Source organism: Amblyomma mixtum, chromosome 4, assembly GCF_055824585.1.
Source record: "Amblyomma mixtum isolate Tamu chromosome 4, ASM5582458v1, whole genome shotgun sequence".
Classification (NCBI taxonomy): domain Eukaryota; kingdom Metazoa; phylum Arthropoda; class Arachnida; order Ixodida; family Ixodidae; genus Amblyomma; species Amblyomma mixtum.
This window is the reverse complement of record NC_143015.1, coordinates 24,446,057-24,460,327: the sequence shown is the minus strand read 5'-3', so window position 1 is coordinate 24,460,327 and position 14,271 is coordinate 24,446,057. Positions and strand designations below refer to the sequence as shown.

The 14,271-nt window shown below is 49.5% G+C and overlaps 1 non-coding gene across 1 annotated transcript; it reads left to right on the top strand.

Annotated features, from left to right (window-relative positions):
• Positions 1 to 3,908: 3,908 nt before the first annotated feature.
• Positions 3,909 to 4,098, top strand: LOC149345909 (U2 spliceosomal RNA). The gene has a single exon (XR_016282607.1). It is a non-coding gene; the product is annotated as a U2 spliceosomal RNA (small nuclear RNA).
• The last annotated feature ends 10,173 nt before the right edge of the window (positions 4,099 to 14,271 follow it).

The following is a 14,271-nucleotide window of genomic DNA, read 5'->3' as shown; positions in this document are numbered from 1 at the left end:
TTCGACTAACACAGGCTTACATCGCCAGTAGAATAACATTCACACGACCGTATCTCTCCCTCTTAGCGGAAGATAGAGAACGCTCAGACGGCCTCATTAGGAGCAGTACGCGCACAGCTTTACGCCTTCCCCCATGTGGTTCCACAGAGCGCCTTCTTCGACTAGGAATACATAACACTTTCGAGGAACTCTGTGAAGCCACCAAAACGACACAACTAGCCAGACTCACACGCACCCCTGCAGGACGAGCTCTGCTGCAGTCTCTTCGCATATCGACTGTCGGCGTTATACCCGGCACTGACACAATCTCCACTCCCGTAAGAGCTGCAGTTCAGATACCACCCCTCCCTAAACACATGCACCCGGAGCGCGATCAAAAGCGCAGAGAGGCCCGGGCCTTAGCACTACACACAGCTTACGGAGAGGATCCCAATGTGGCATACACTGAAGCCTCGCTCTACGCATCAGGCGCACAGGCAGCCATAATGGCTGTTTGCAGTGACGGCCACCCCATCACGCCAGTAATTATTCTTACCTCATCCATAACCACGGCTGAGGAAGCGGCTATCGCTCTAGCCATATCCTCTTCAGCCACCAGCAAAATTATATCCGATTCGCAAACAGCAATCCTAAATCATAGCACTGGTCGTATCTCTCGGCAAGCCAGCACCATACTCCGACGCCGGAATCCCGCCAGAACCGCAAAGCTCATCTGGGCGCCAGCACATGCCGGACTACCGGGACACGAGGAGGCGCATGCCCTCGCCCGAGATCTTACCCTCCGGGCAGGAGAGCACACCGCCTCCTTCATCGAAGGGGAGTGCCTGTTAAATTTCAGTGACATCCTACAACACTATCGCTCCAACAGACAGATATACACACCTCCTCACCCATCGCTATCAACCACGCAATCAACTTTCTGGTGCAGGCTTCAAACTCGCACAATCCCATACCCGATAGTCATGCACGGACGTTTCCCTGACCTATTCTCCTCCTCTTGTCGACTATGGAGCAAACCAGGCTACTTTCTGCATGTACTGGTCAACTGTTCCACTTATCCGAACCCCCCCCCCCCCCCTTCCCACAGAGGTGGAACAGCTGATGTCCAGTTCAGCACTCCAAGACCAACGACTCGCCATCACCAGTGCCTCTAACAGGCTGGCCCTCCAGGGTCTGGCACACCATTTGTAAGGGAGGAACCCACTGTGTGGGCCCCTCCCGCAGGCCATGAGGGGGGCTCTGCCCCCACCTGTAATTTGTCATGGCCAATAAAGTTTACACCACCACCCTCCCTAGCAGCGCTGCAACACGATGTCGCGTTCCACTCCTAAAGACGCAGCTTAAGCATAATTAATTAGTTAGTAATTAATTAGTCATTGGTTAATTATTAGTCATTACCTAGTAATTAGTCGTTTTTTTTAAACGTCTTTATTTCTGCATTTAGTAGGCCGATACCTTGCGGCATAACTAAGGTGCTTCATGGAGGTTGGGGTGGGGGAGTGGTTAAGGGTGGGGGTGGGGGTGAGGATGGGGGTGGGGGTGAAGGTCGGAGTGCGGGTGGGGGACCGGTGTCCGCTTCTTCCTCGAGGTAGTGTTGTCCCGAGGTCGGCTCCGCGAAGTGATGGCCTGGCCCTTCATCTTCCTTGAAGTAGGAAAGAAAAGTTCGCCAGAGCCGGAGTGCGTCTGATGGCCTGATGTGCGATGGCGGATCGACCCATTCCTGCAGGGTTCCAGGTCGAAGCCCGCCCAGGGACTTGAGTGCTCTCTCCCGTACTGCGTCAAAGGTAGGGCAGCTCCACAGGAGATGTTCGGCCGTGCCTCTGGCAGGGCACGTCGGGCACTGAGGACTCGGGTATGAGCGCGGGTTTATGAGGTGCAACTTCGCTGGTGATAGAAGCTGGCCGGTCTGGGCTCGGCGAAGGAGCACTGCCTCCACTCTCCGGAATGCGCTATGTGGACGGCGATATAGTTGCTCAGGGTTGGCCAAGTGCTGGAGTATGCTGCGACGATAGCGTTGTGCGCGATGCCATGTCTCCGCCCTATCCATATGGGGCGACGACGGGTCCGCAACGTCATCAGGGGGCCAAGAAGCGGAAACGAATGTGGATCCAGGCAAAGGTGCGGAAAGAGCTGCTGCGCGCGCTGCCTGGTGTGCCTTTTCGTTTCCAGTGATTCCTTCGTGCGCAGGAATCCATTTGATAATGACAGTGTAGCGCTCCTCTCGCAGGCGACGGGCTTCTGTTCGAATAGTGTTGAGAACGGCATAGTCAGCTCCCCCTGCGCGGCAGGCGGTGTACGCTGCTTGTGAATCTGTGTAAACATGGTAGGTGCAAGGAGCCGGATCTTGTCTTTCTACTATTCGAGTAATGGCAAGTCGTATGGCAATGAGTTCGAGATTGGTTACGGTGTGTTCCTCGGAAAGCCGTTGAACTACAGAGGTATCTGACACAGAATCGTGACAAGCTATAGCGGCGCAATATTGAAACTGAGCGGCGTCTGTGTATAGTTGGATGGGTCCTTCCTGGGCTAACTTGTATGATGTCTTCTCGTGCCGTTTGGCGGCAGCTTTGCGCCTTTGAGGATTAGCCGAACTCATATTCTTTGGTAATGGCATACCATCTACTAAGTCGATCAGTTCCCATGGCGGGGCAGCGGACGAAAGTGGCTCTAAGTTGTCAACGTTGTAGCCTAATGCCCGCAGGATCTGTCGGCCAGCCGCCGTTGTGGAGAGACGGACTCGCTGGGCTCTGCCAGATCCTGTAGGGCATAGATTTTGCTGCATGCGTGTAGGCTCACTACTGGGCAATACTGCGGCAGACCAGTAACCAGACGCATCGCCTTGCGATTGATTTGCTCAAGCTGAAGGCGTTGGGTTGCGTTAAGCCGCATGTACGAATATGCGTACAGGATTTTTGATCTTATGAGTGCCATGGTAATCTGACGGAGCCCCACCTCCTTGATTCCCCATCCACGCGCAGAGACGCGGCGCATAAGGTGTAAAGCCTGATGACAGCTATGCATCGTGTTATGAAGCCAGCTTTTGGCTCCTCCATCCTCGTCAATAAGCATGCCGAGTATATGGATTGTTTGTTTCCGGCAGATAACTGAGTGCCCTAAATGAAGAGAGATAAGTTTGCGTTCGGCCTCGGCCCGTACCCGCGAACCATTTAAGACAACCACATACTCGGTTTTTTCGGGAGAGGTTTCCGTAATTAGTCGTTAATTAGGTGTGACGTCATCGAGTGGTGACCTCACCAGTGCCGCAAAGGCAGTCAAAGTGGTGCTCAAACGCTTTCGACTCTACGCACTTTGGACAGTCAAAGTGCCCCCTGAATTTTTACTACACTATTCCTACAGCTATCAACAGACAAAATTAAATACCTATAGGAAGGCAGTCTCTAAGAAGTCTATAGAGAGAGAGAAAAAGTTTATTATGGCAAGTGTGTTTAGACTCCCCTTGGGTCCCTGGACCACCGAACGGTCCCACTCTACGTCGGAACGTTCATGTGGTGTTCATGACGTCGGCACCCCGAAGCACCACAGCAAGCTGCGATGGCGGGTCCACAGACGAGAGCACAAGTATCTTGAATACTTTTGTGATGGCAACAAGCAAACAATACAAGCAGGACGCGCCTGTGCGCCGACAGGTAGCAGCATCAGCACTGTTTCATAAGCAACCGTCATTATAAAAATGTAAGTTTATATTGTATTGTGCTATTTATAAATGAACACAATGCAGCTTTCAAATAAACAGTCGTGGCGTGCCGGAGCGTAGTATTTATCAAAGCTTTCAAATATCAATTTGATTAAGTCATTGTTTTCATAAATGTTGACTTTTCGCCAGCTGCAACCTGCATTTGTTGTCGGTACGTTCTGGATGGGGTCAGATGTCGCGACCGAAGGTCGCCATCGCTTCTCGGCCTCATGGCTTAGATCGTATATTTGTGTCTGTTCTTATCAGATTGATATCTGATATGGCCCTTTTCGGGTCTTGGATATTGAACTTATTTTTGTGACATGGCGTTGTTGCGAGGCTTGCTTCCACAGCGCCACGGGTTGCCCTGGCATTGCACTATCGCCAGGGTCAGCCCACCCCCCCCGGGGGGCTTGTGCGAAATCAAAAGAAAGAATCAGTATGCGTTGTACTATACGGTAGTGCCTTGTGTTTACATTTTTGCTCTCCGGATTTGTTTTTGCAATTTATTCTGTGGCCTTAGTCCTCATATAATCAATGCCGTGCTGTGCAGTTTACTGCTTCTGTTAACTATTCTCCGTTTCATACATAGCAGGCAACGATGCCAAAGCTAGCGCGCCTGTTCGCGCAGGCTAAGTCCGCACGTAAAAAGTACTTCGCCATACAACCAAAGCGAGCACAAACATATTTCGTAGCGACAAATCTTAAGTGCCGTGATTGGCACCTCCTGAACTTCGTTTTACTTCTTGCCACACGTAAAAAGTACTTCGCCATACAACCAAAGCGAACACAAACATATTTCGTAGCGACAAATCTTAAGTGCCGTGACTGGCACCTCCTGAACTTCGTTTTACCTCTTGCCACACTTTCATCCTGCGACTCGTCGAGATTTCGAGAAGCATCAAGTACAGTCGCGGGTAAAAAAGATTAGCACAGATCACTGGCGATCAGAATTCGTATATCTCACCACGCGACGCTGCGGTACGCAGACCTGCCTAACGGGCCGTTTCCATCTTCGCAGCTTAGGGGGACGGGGCAGGAAGTAAGCTTTATCAAGCGTGCACCGCCCGAGCGTTGAAGTGCCGGCCCTACGTGACTATGCTTGCGGCATTTACTTTGGCTCGGTTATCATGAGCAAAGATGGCTTCTTTTTATTACTGTTTTTTTATGCCCGCGATGGTTTGTAAAAAGGAACTAGCGGGAACAATAGACGATACCGCTGCTTTTAGCCAGTAATTTTGCTGTCCGTGGCAGTCCGCTGAACCCCCCTAATACTGTAGAATGGGAGCGGCCCGGCACTCTCGTTATCAACCTCTTCGCCACCCGCAGCGCCACGCGATGTCATTCCGGCGCTCTGGTGTTCCGTCATGTGTGCTAATCTTTTTTACCCGCGACTGTACACGTGGCGGTATGATACGCGGTTGCTGGGGCGAATCGCTTCTACTAAATCCGCGCCGAAAAAGTAGTTCACACTCCGTGAAAATTATGGCCGGAGAGCCCGATCACTGAGCGCCTCACAGCTTCGACCGTGAGTTTCAATGCGACCACATCGCTTTATACCGCTCTTTGTATTCGTCGAAGCAGTCACCGGAATTTCGAGAAGAACGAATGATACGTGGCGGAGTAATATAGTTTCGCGGACGCACTACCTCAGCAACCTCCGCAGCGTTGACTGCTATGCATGAAACGGTGGTGGTGTGACACTTTTTATTAACAGCCTTTATGTTAGGCGTTCAGTAGGTCCTGGGCCAAGGTGACGAGGGCGCGTTGCAGGTTCAGGTCCCGGGAGGCAAGCCAGATGGGCCACGGTGGGGGTGGCGGGAAAGGATAGGCGGGGGACTGGAAGGCTACGTGTAAGGCAGTGTTCTATGTCTGCATATGTGTGTGGACAGTTTGGGCACTGAGGTGTGGAAGTGTGCCGGTACAGATAAAGTTTGGCTGGTGTACGTAGGAGATTAAACTGTATTCGGCGAAGAATGCGAGGTTCACGGATCGATAAGGATGGGTGTGGTGGTGGTAAATCAGCTAAGTCCAATTTTTGCTGCGTGTAGTACTCATCGACAGTGTGTCTGTAAGCCCTGACCGACTGCTACGTCGGTGGGCTCGTCCATGGTATCCCCGGCGCCCGGTGTATAGTTTCGCAGGCAAGCTGGTGAGCCAGCTCATTGCCGGGGATGCCCATGTGACCAGGGATCCACCGAAGGGTCACCGGTCATGGGCTTAATGCTAAGAGGGCGGCATCTAAGGCCGATCGGGTAGGGAAAGGGAGGGCTCTTTCATGGAAGGCACGCAGAGCTGCCTGCGAGTCTATAGACAACGTATTGGGGGGCGGGGGGTAGGGCTGCAAAGTGTGTGATGGCATCGGCGATCCTGTGTATCTCCAGGGCGAGCGTGGAGGGTGGGGAGGTGTATGGACCGGTTGTGTGAGTGCTGGTTGTAGAGAGGCAAGGATGGAGGAAGAAGGCTGCTGTGGAGCCCGCGGTTGCCGTGAGACAGGCGTCTGTGTAGGCCACCACCGCAGCGTCCAAGGGTGGCTCGTGGTTGTATGCGTATGCCTGGCGGCGGCCTGCGTGTGTGTGGGCGGACATGTGGCGTGGAACAGCTGACACGCAATGCGGACACAACATGTACAACTACATGAGAGCTTTCCTCTCCCACCGCTCCGCTCGTATCCGCTATCTCGACAGACTGTCTCACCCCATTCCACTCACTCGTGGCACTCCACAGGGTGCTGTCCTCTCTCCCATTCTATTTAACCTAGGCATGGACCCACTCGCCCGGGCCCTTGCCGATATTCTCGACCTTCATTTCCTCTTCTATGCAGACGATCTCACCTTGTGGGTCACCACTGGCTCACCGGGAGAGGGCCAAACTACACTCCAGCAGGCACGTAACACCATTTCCTCACAACTCTCCCAAGCGGGCCTGCAACCCGCTCCGGAGAAATCTGAACTTCTACTCATAACACGCAGTAAATATCAACGTACGATGAACCCCTCCATCTCCCTCACCCTAGCCGGTCAACGCATCCCCCGTGTCGACTCTTGTCGCATCCTGGGTATGCCACTGACCTCCAACACTTTCACCTCTGCCATCAATCAGTCCATACACACATGACACTCAATCACACACTTACTCCGCCGCGTAGTCTTAAAACATGCCGGCCTCTCCGAGACACATGCCAGCCGCCTTTGCTCAAACGCTGGCCCTGAAAAAATATTTATACTATATCCCTTACTGCCCCTTTACAAGTACACAGCAAGACAAACTAATCCGGGCCCTCTATGCATGAAACGGGGTATAGTTTCTTTTTCTATGATATCACTGATAAACTCTTTTGTCTTCACTTCCGTTTTTGCGGAGGTGTAAAACGAGGCCTCGTCAAGCAGTCTGAATGAGGGGTTTATGTGCAGGCCTCCAGCATCCTGTGTGTTGTATTTGATGCAAATAAAATTGGCTCTCGCTTAACTCATTTATGCCTGGATGTGCCGGGAAAGGTACGGTTAATCTTACTGTTTAGCTTGGTTATCTCTACGGTTAGATCTTTATTGTTTAGCTGGATACGTCTCAGTGCTTAGGTTTTGTTGTTGCTATCGTTAAGATATAGATACATTAAAGACTACACATTTTTAAAGGGTAACGCATTTATTTTCTGTCTTCATCTTGTTGTTTCTCAATTGCCACAAAGACGGTGAAGTAGCAAGCAGCCGTCTCAATGGCTCCGACACAGTACTGGCGTCGGCCCTGGCGCGACATGGCGCACTAGACGACGAACCGTCCTCATTTGAGTCCACTCGCCTGGCCGCATCGTACTTACGACGCTTCTCGAGACGTGCGGCTCGTTCTTCCTCCGTCTCCTCGGCTCGCTGCAACCTCTTCGTTTCGTTCCGACGACGAAGCCTGGCTGCTTTCAGTCTCTCCGACTCGCTTTCCATATCTGCCGACGATTTCCACCGAGCCGCCCCTTCTATATATAAGATGCAACGCCGGCTCCTCCTCTGTTGTTGCAACACGGTTTCACCGGCTCCTCCTCTGACGCCATGCCAGATGGCGCGGCGAGCGGCGCTGCCAGCTGCAGCGGTTGCTAGGCAACGGCTGAGCTCGCGGTGTGTCCACCGGCCACAGCGAAATGGCGAGAATACGGCGAATGTAGCTCTCGCTGCAAAACAAAAGCATAACAGGAAACTCAAGCTTAAAATCGGACAAAATTACAGCGAAAGCAGAAGAATACGCCACACAGCTGGCAACAATTCAGCGATTTTCTTAGTGGGACGCTAAGCACGACACGGAATTGGCATATCCTTAGAGCGCTCCTTGATCCGACTAATACAAAAGAAGAAAACAATAAAGCCACGTACCGGTTCATTCACCAATTCGAGGGCACTGACTCGGAACCCCTCGACAGAGTGCACGCCAAATGCTTTAGTAGCACGAACCCGCCGACATATACAGGAAGTACCGGTGGGAGGATAACGCTAATCTCGACAGACCCATCACACGAGAAGAGGTCTACGCGGCCATACGAAACGCCACCAGAAATACGGCCGCGGTTGCGGATAAGATAAGGCACTCTTCCACAACGTCAGCGGTGCGCTGGGCGCCGAACTGACCGACTTCGTCAACAAACATTGGGAAGCTGAAACAGTTCCCGAGGAGTGGAAACATGCCGAACTGGTGATGATACTCAAGAAAGGCAAGAAACTGCAGATAGAAAACCGCAGACGGATCTTGCTTACGTCATGCCTGGGAAAACTATACGAGTTAGTGGTAACGCAGAGACTTCAAAACTACATGGAAGACAACGAACTGATCCCTCACAGCATGTTCGGCTTCAGAGCAAAATTATCAGCTCAAGACGTACTCCTTCAATTATATGAAGAAGTACTTCGGAACATTCCTAGGGATGGAGAAAACGTAATAATGGCCCTAGACATCAAAGAGGCTTTTGACAATGTGAGCCACAAAGTAATTCTTACGGACCTGGACCACCTGAACTCCGGGCGAAGGATTCACAGCTAGTCAAAGCCTTCCGATCAAACGAAACTGCAACCATCGGTAAGAACTTCGGTTAGAGATGTTTTGAACGCCTAACAAGAGAACACCCTCAAGGGTCGGTCATCTCACCCACGCTATTCGACGTGGCCATGATCGGACTGGTGAAGCAACGAAAAGAAATCGAAGACATACTATATGCCATTTATGCCGATGACATCACCATTTGAACTAATACTAGCTCACTCGGCAAGGAAGAGGATAACTTACAAGAAGCAGCCACCTGCGTGGAAAACTACGTCAAAGCAAGAGGGCTAGCGTGCTCGACCGAAAAATCTGAGCTCCTACAGGTTTGGAGAGGAAAACAGAGCCACATAATCCCTACCAGTAAAGAGCTTGGACTACAAGTCTGCCTCGAAGGAGAACCAATACCGTAGAAGACACTCATGCGAGTCCTCGAGATGTGGATGCAGTGAAATGAACGCTGCACTCATACTCTTGTGCAATTAAAGGCGTCTAGAGTCCATGTGGCCCGCATGATTACGCGCATCTCACATAGACGTCATGATATGCGAGAAGACACACTCAAGCTGGCCAGGAGCCTAGTGGTCAGCCGGGCGACGTACAGTCTCCCGTACTACAACCATAAGAGTGAAATACAACAGGCGGACGCGATTTTACACAAAGCGCATAAAACCGCGCTTTGACTACCCCATAACACATCAACTGAAAAGCTCTCATCCTTGGGACTGCTCACAACGATCGAAGAACTGCGGGAAGCGCAGCATGTCACCCAAATGTGCAGGCTACAGCAGACCCCCACAGGTAGAGTTCTTTTAATGAAATTGTGCTAGACCGAGCAAATTCGGGAAATATTGAGAACCGAAACGATCTCCGATGAGTACCGCAGCACAGTCAACGTGGAACACACATTCCAGGATACAACAGCGTACGTGGACGCTGACACATAAGGCATGACAAGGAGACAAGACACCAACAACGCAGTCGCATCAGTAGTCAACTCAGAATTACACGACATTACCAGCGCCTCATTGCAAGACTGCACGATAGCCGAGACTGAAGAAGCGGCCGTCGCTCTAGTGGCAGCGGAGGGCTATCGGACTGGGCGGTCACTGACAATTCTTACTGATTCATAAGCAGCCTGCCGCAACTATCTTTGCGGGAAAGTTGGTCACAGAGCGCTCCGCATACTCCGCTCTGTAGACTACAAGACACAACAAACAGATGAAGAACCACACAAGCCGATCAAACATAAGATCATCTGGGTACTGGGGCACACGGGGGTGGCAGGAAACCAAGAGACGGACAGGATAACTCGAGGATATACTAACTACCCAGCATACAATGTCAACGAACTTCAGGAATCCCTGCCAATACCTCAGGAATACTTGGCCATACTAAATAATTACAAAGGCAGCAGGATGCGGTAACCACCGCCACTCATACCCTTAAACAAAGAAGAGGATGTCACATGGAGACAACAACAACCGAGGTCATATTCGAACCCAAGCACACTACGTGAAATTCACCCCACTCTTTACGAACACAATAGTCCATGGTGCCATGAAAAACCTAAACTGTATCACATAACATGGGCATGTCAAAAATTCGACGTTGTTCTTATTTTACCATACCCAAGTAAGGAGCAATGGGAGGGTCTGCTCTCCAGCTACTGCTGCGATGACCAGATCGGTCTGATACGGTGAGCTCAACTGACGGCAGCATCCAGGGGAACCCTGGAATAGGGGCAACGGACCGTTGCGGAGATAAAAGCACCGGAGAGAAGCACTTGCGGTACAGCTAAATGAACTTTATCCTATCCTATCCTATCCTATCCTATCCTATCCTATCCTATCCTATCCTATCCTATCCTATCCTATCCTATCCTATCCTATCCTATCCTATCCTATTGAGTGGGCATGGGAGAGCGGCTACCATGCGGTCGCTACGTTCTCCATTCTGCTTTATTTTGCAGCTTGCTGTCTATGGCTTCCCGTTCTCACCGACTGACACGTGTTATGCATCGATATTTGCTTGGGAATTTGGCCTGGATCTGCGACTACCAACAGCCGACAACGGGCCTTATCTGAGCACAGTAGACGCCATCACCTTCACGCCCTAGTCTCGCGGAACATCGACGCATCCGTCTGCTGCAGCACTGCACCGCCCCTATTTAAGCAGCTGGCATCTACGAGGCGCTTCCAGTGGGCATGGGAGAGCGGCTACCATGCGGTCGCTAAGTTCTCCATTCTGCTTTCTTGTGCAGGTTAGTCAATCTGAATCGCTATTTTGCAAACGTACAAGCAATGCATGTTTGCTGCGCTTCCCTTGTCCACAAGTGCTTGCTGCCACCTTGAATGATTGTGTATACACTGCAATGTTACTGTTACTTTCCGGCGATGTGGAACTAAATCCTGGTCCTAACAAGGATGTGGACCGTCAGCATTGTGAAATTATGGCCGCGACAGCTGCTTTCTCGTCCAAGTTTGATACACGCCATGAAGAAATGATGAATGCCATAGCTGAACTAAAGGTTAACCAGGAAGCGCTGTCTGACACTGTTTCAGACCTTTCTAATAGGATGACTGCTGTGTAAGCTGCGGTTGAGTGTCTCGAAAACATGCCTTCTAGTATCGTTCTTACTGCAGCAGTCCAAGAGGCTGTTTCAAATGACAGCGTTGCGCTCGCGTCCAGACTGGACGAGCTGGAGGACCTGTCTAGACGCGACAACTTAACATTCTATGCCATCTCTGACCATTCGTCAGAAATGTGGGCACAATCGGAAGCCCTAATCCAACACTTTCTTTCCGAGTGTCTTAATTTGAATTCCTCGAAAGTCGCGATTCATAGGGCTGATAGGTTAGGCAGCTTTGCAAATAGCAAAACACGACCTGTTATTGCTAAGTTTGCGTCCTATAAAACGCGAGAATATATACTTTCACAAAAATCAAAGTTTAAAGAAGGCGTTTCTATCGGCGAAGATTTTTGTAAAGCTACCCGTAAATCGCGGAAAGCCCTTAGTGATTTCGGCATGGCTAGCGGCCAATTCTATTCTTTACGCCACAACAAACTGATCATAGGTAAAGAATGCTACGTCTATTGCGCAGCTACTGACGAAGTATGCGAAATCGAACCAGCAAGGAGTGCAATTACCCCAAAAAGAGACATCACACCACCGGGTTCTCCCACCGCACGTTCAAGCTCAGCATAGCTATCTCATGATCGAACGCAAACAGACTGCATATCGCTTCTTTTCACTAATGTCCGAAGTGTCATCAACAAACGTACGTCACTATCGTCACATATCGATGCATGCTCGGCTGATATTGTTGTGCTCACCGAAACTTGGCTGTCAGCAAAAATAAAGAATAGCGAAATACTAGACTGCGAAAAAACATACAAGTTTTACAGATACGACCGCGATTTCCGAACAGGCGGAGGTGTACTGATTGCCGTGAGCTCTGCTATCAGTTCCTTTGCTATCTCTATCGATTCACCACTAGAAATCGTTTGCATCCATGCTAACTTTCCAACGGGTGACCTTATCTTTTGCGCTTGTTATAGATCCCCATCCTCACCTACTACTTTTTGCACCGAACTTCATGACGCCCTGAATAAATTGACTGTTCGACACCCGAAATCACACTTATTCCGACTGGGTGATTTTAATTTCCCAAACATAGTGTGGGGGAACGGTATTCCCTCCCTTAAGCAGCCATCCTCCGAGTGCACTAATTTTTTAAACACCTGCGCCGATTTTAATCTAACCCAGCCAATTAACAAACCCACGCGAACCACCAGCACATCGTCTAATATTTTAGACCTCTGTTTTACAACAGCTCCAGATTTGGTCTCTCCGCCAACGTACCCAGAAGGACTGAGTGACCACTCACTGCTTCACTTCACAATTAGGAAGAATGGTCGTCCTAAGAAAAGAGTTAAGACCATATGTGATTACAATGCCGCTGATACCACGTCGATCACAGCTCAACTAGAATCATTCATTGCCGACTACACTCAAAACTTTTCCGAACTTACTATTGAAGAAAACTGGTCATTGTACAAAAATAAACGGATAGAATTAATAGATAGATACGTACCTAAAGCTAGGATTGCCTCAAATCCTACCTCTCCGTGGTTTACCGAAACCCTACGCCGCTTATGCAACAAAAAGAAGCGTATTTTTCGTCGCGCTAAAGCATGTAACCTGCCTGAACGTTGGGCAGCATATCATCGCATTCATGCGGAGTATCTAGTGGCTGTTAAAGATGCAAAACAGAACTTTTTGGACAACACCCTCCCATCACTTCTGCAATCTAATCGGCGTAAATTCTGGAATATTGTTGGGGGCAAAGAAGATAAGGTAATTAAACTAACCCGTTCTGACAATATTTCCATTCCTCCGAACCAGTGTTGTTCCGTTTTAAATGATGTGTTTGCTTCCGTTTTCCAGAAAAGGGCTAATATTGTACCGTCTGTAGCTACTTTCTCTTATTTTCCAATGGACCCTATCAGTATTGACTGGGTCGGCGTGCAAAAGTTGGTTGGAAACTTGAAAATGTCTTCTTCACCCGGTGACGATGCAATCAGCTCTAAAATGCTGAAACTCACTGAACCCTACTCTTCTATTACGCTTTCAATGTTTTTTTCCCAGTCACTATGTTCCTCAGTACTTCCAGGCGATAGGAGGTTTGGCAAGGTTGTTCCAGTACAAAATCAAGTAACACTCATTCTACCGATAACTATCGTCCTATATCACTCACAAGTATTCTATGTAAAATTTTGGAGCATATCATATACTCTCATGTGATTGAGTTCCTTGAGTCTAATTCCTTCTTTTCAGCAGAACAACACGGTTTCAGGAAGACATTTTCATGTGAAACACAGCTTGTATGCTTTACTAATGACCTTTTTGCTTACACTGACTTGAACATTGATGTAGACTGTGTTTTTGGTCTTCGCGAAAGCTTTCGTTACTGTTTCCCACGGTCTCCTAATTCTTAAGCTTAGCATGCTTAACATTGACCCTAACGTACTGAACTGGATTAAAAGCTTCTTATCCAATCGAACCCAATATGTCTCTGATAACGGCTGTTCCTCCTCTCACACCTCTGTGACATCCGGTGTACCACAAGGGTCGGCACTGGGAACTCTTCTCTTCCTAATTTACATTAACGATATTCCTGAATGCATTTCTCATTCTTCTATCAGGCTTTTCGCAGACGACTGCGTCATCTATCACAAAATATCTAACCAAACTGATTATATTTATTTTCAGGATGATCTCACAAGCGTATCTAACTGGTGTGATAAGTGGGGCATGCGATTAACATTAATAAATGTAAAACGATGCATGTGTCACGTCGCACTAACATCACTGATAACAAGCGTACTTATGTTCTTCACGGCATTCCCCTTGAATCAGCTAACTCCTACAAATAACTAGGTGTTCATATCTCACGTAACTTATCATGGCATAGACACGTCGAACATGTCGAAAATAACGCCAACAGGACTCTTGGATACTTGCGCCGAAATTTCTCTACCGCGCCTCTGCCGATAAA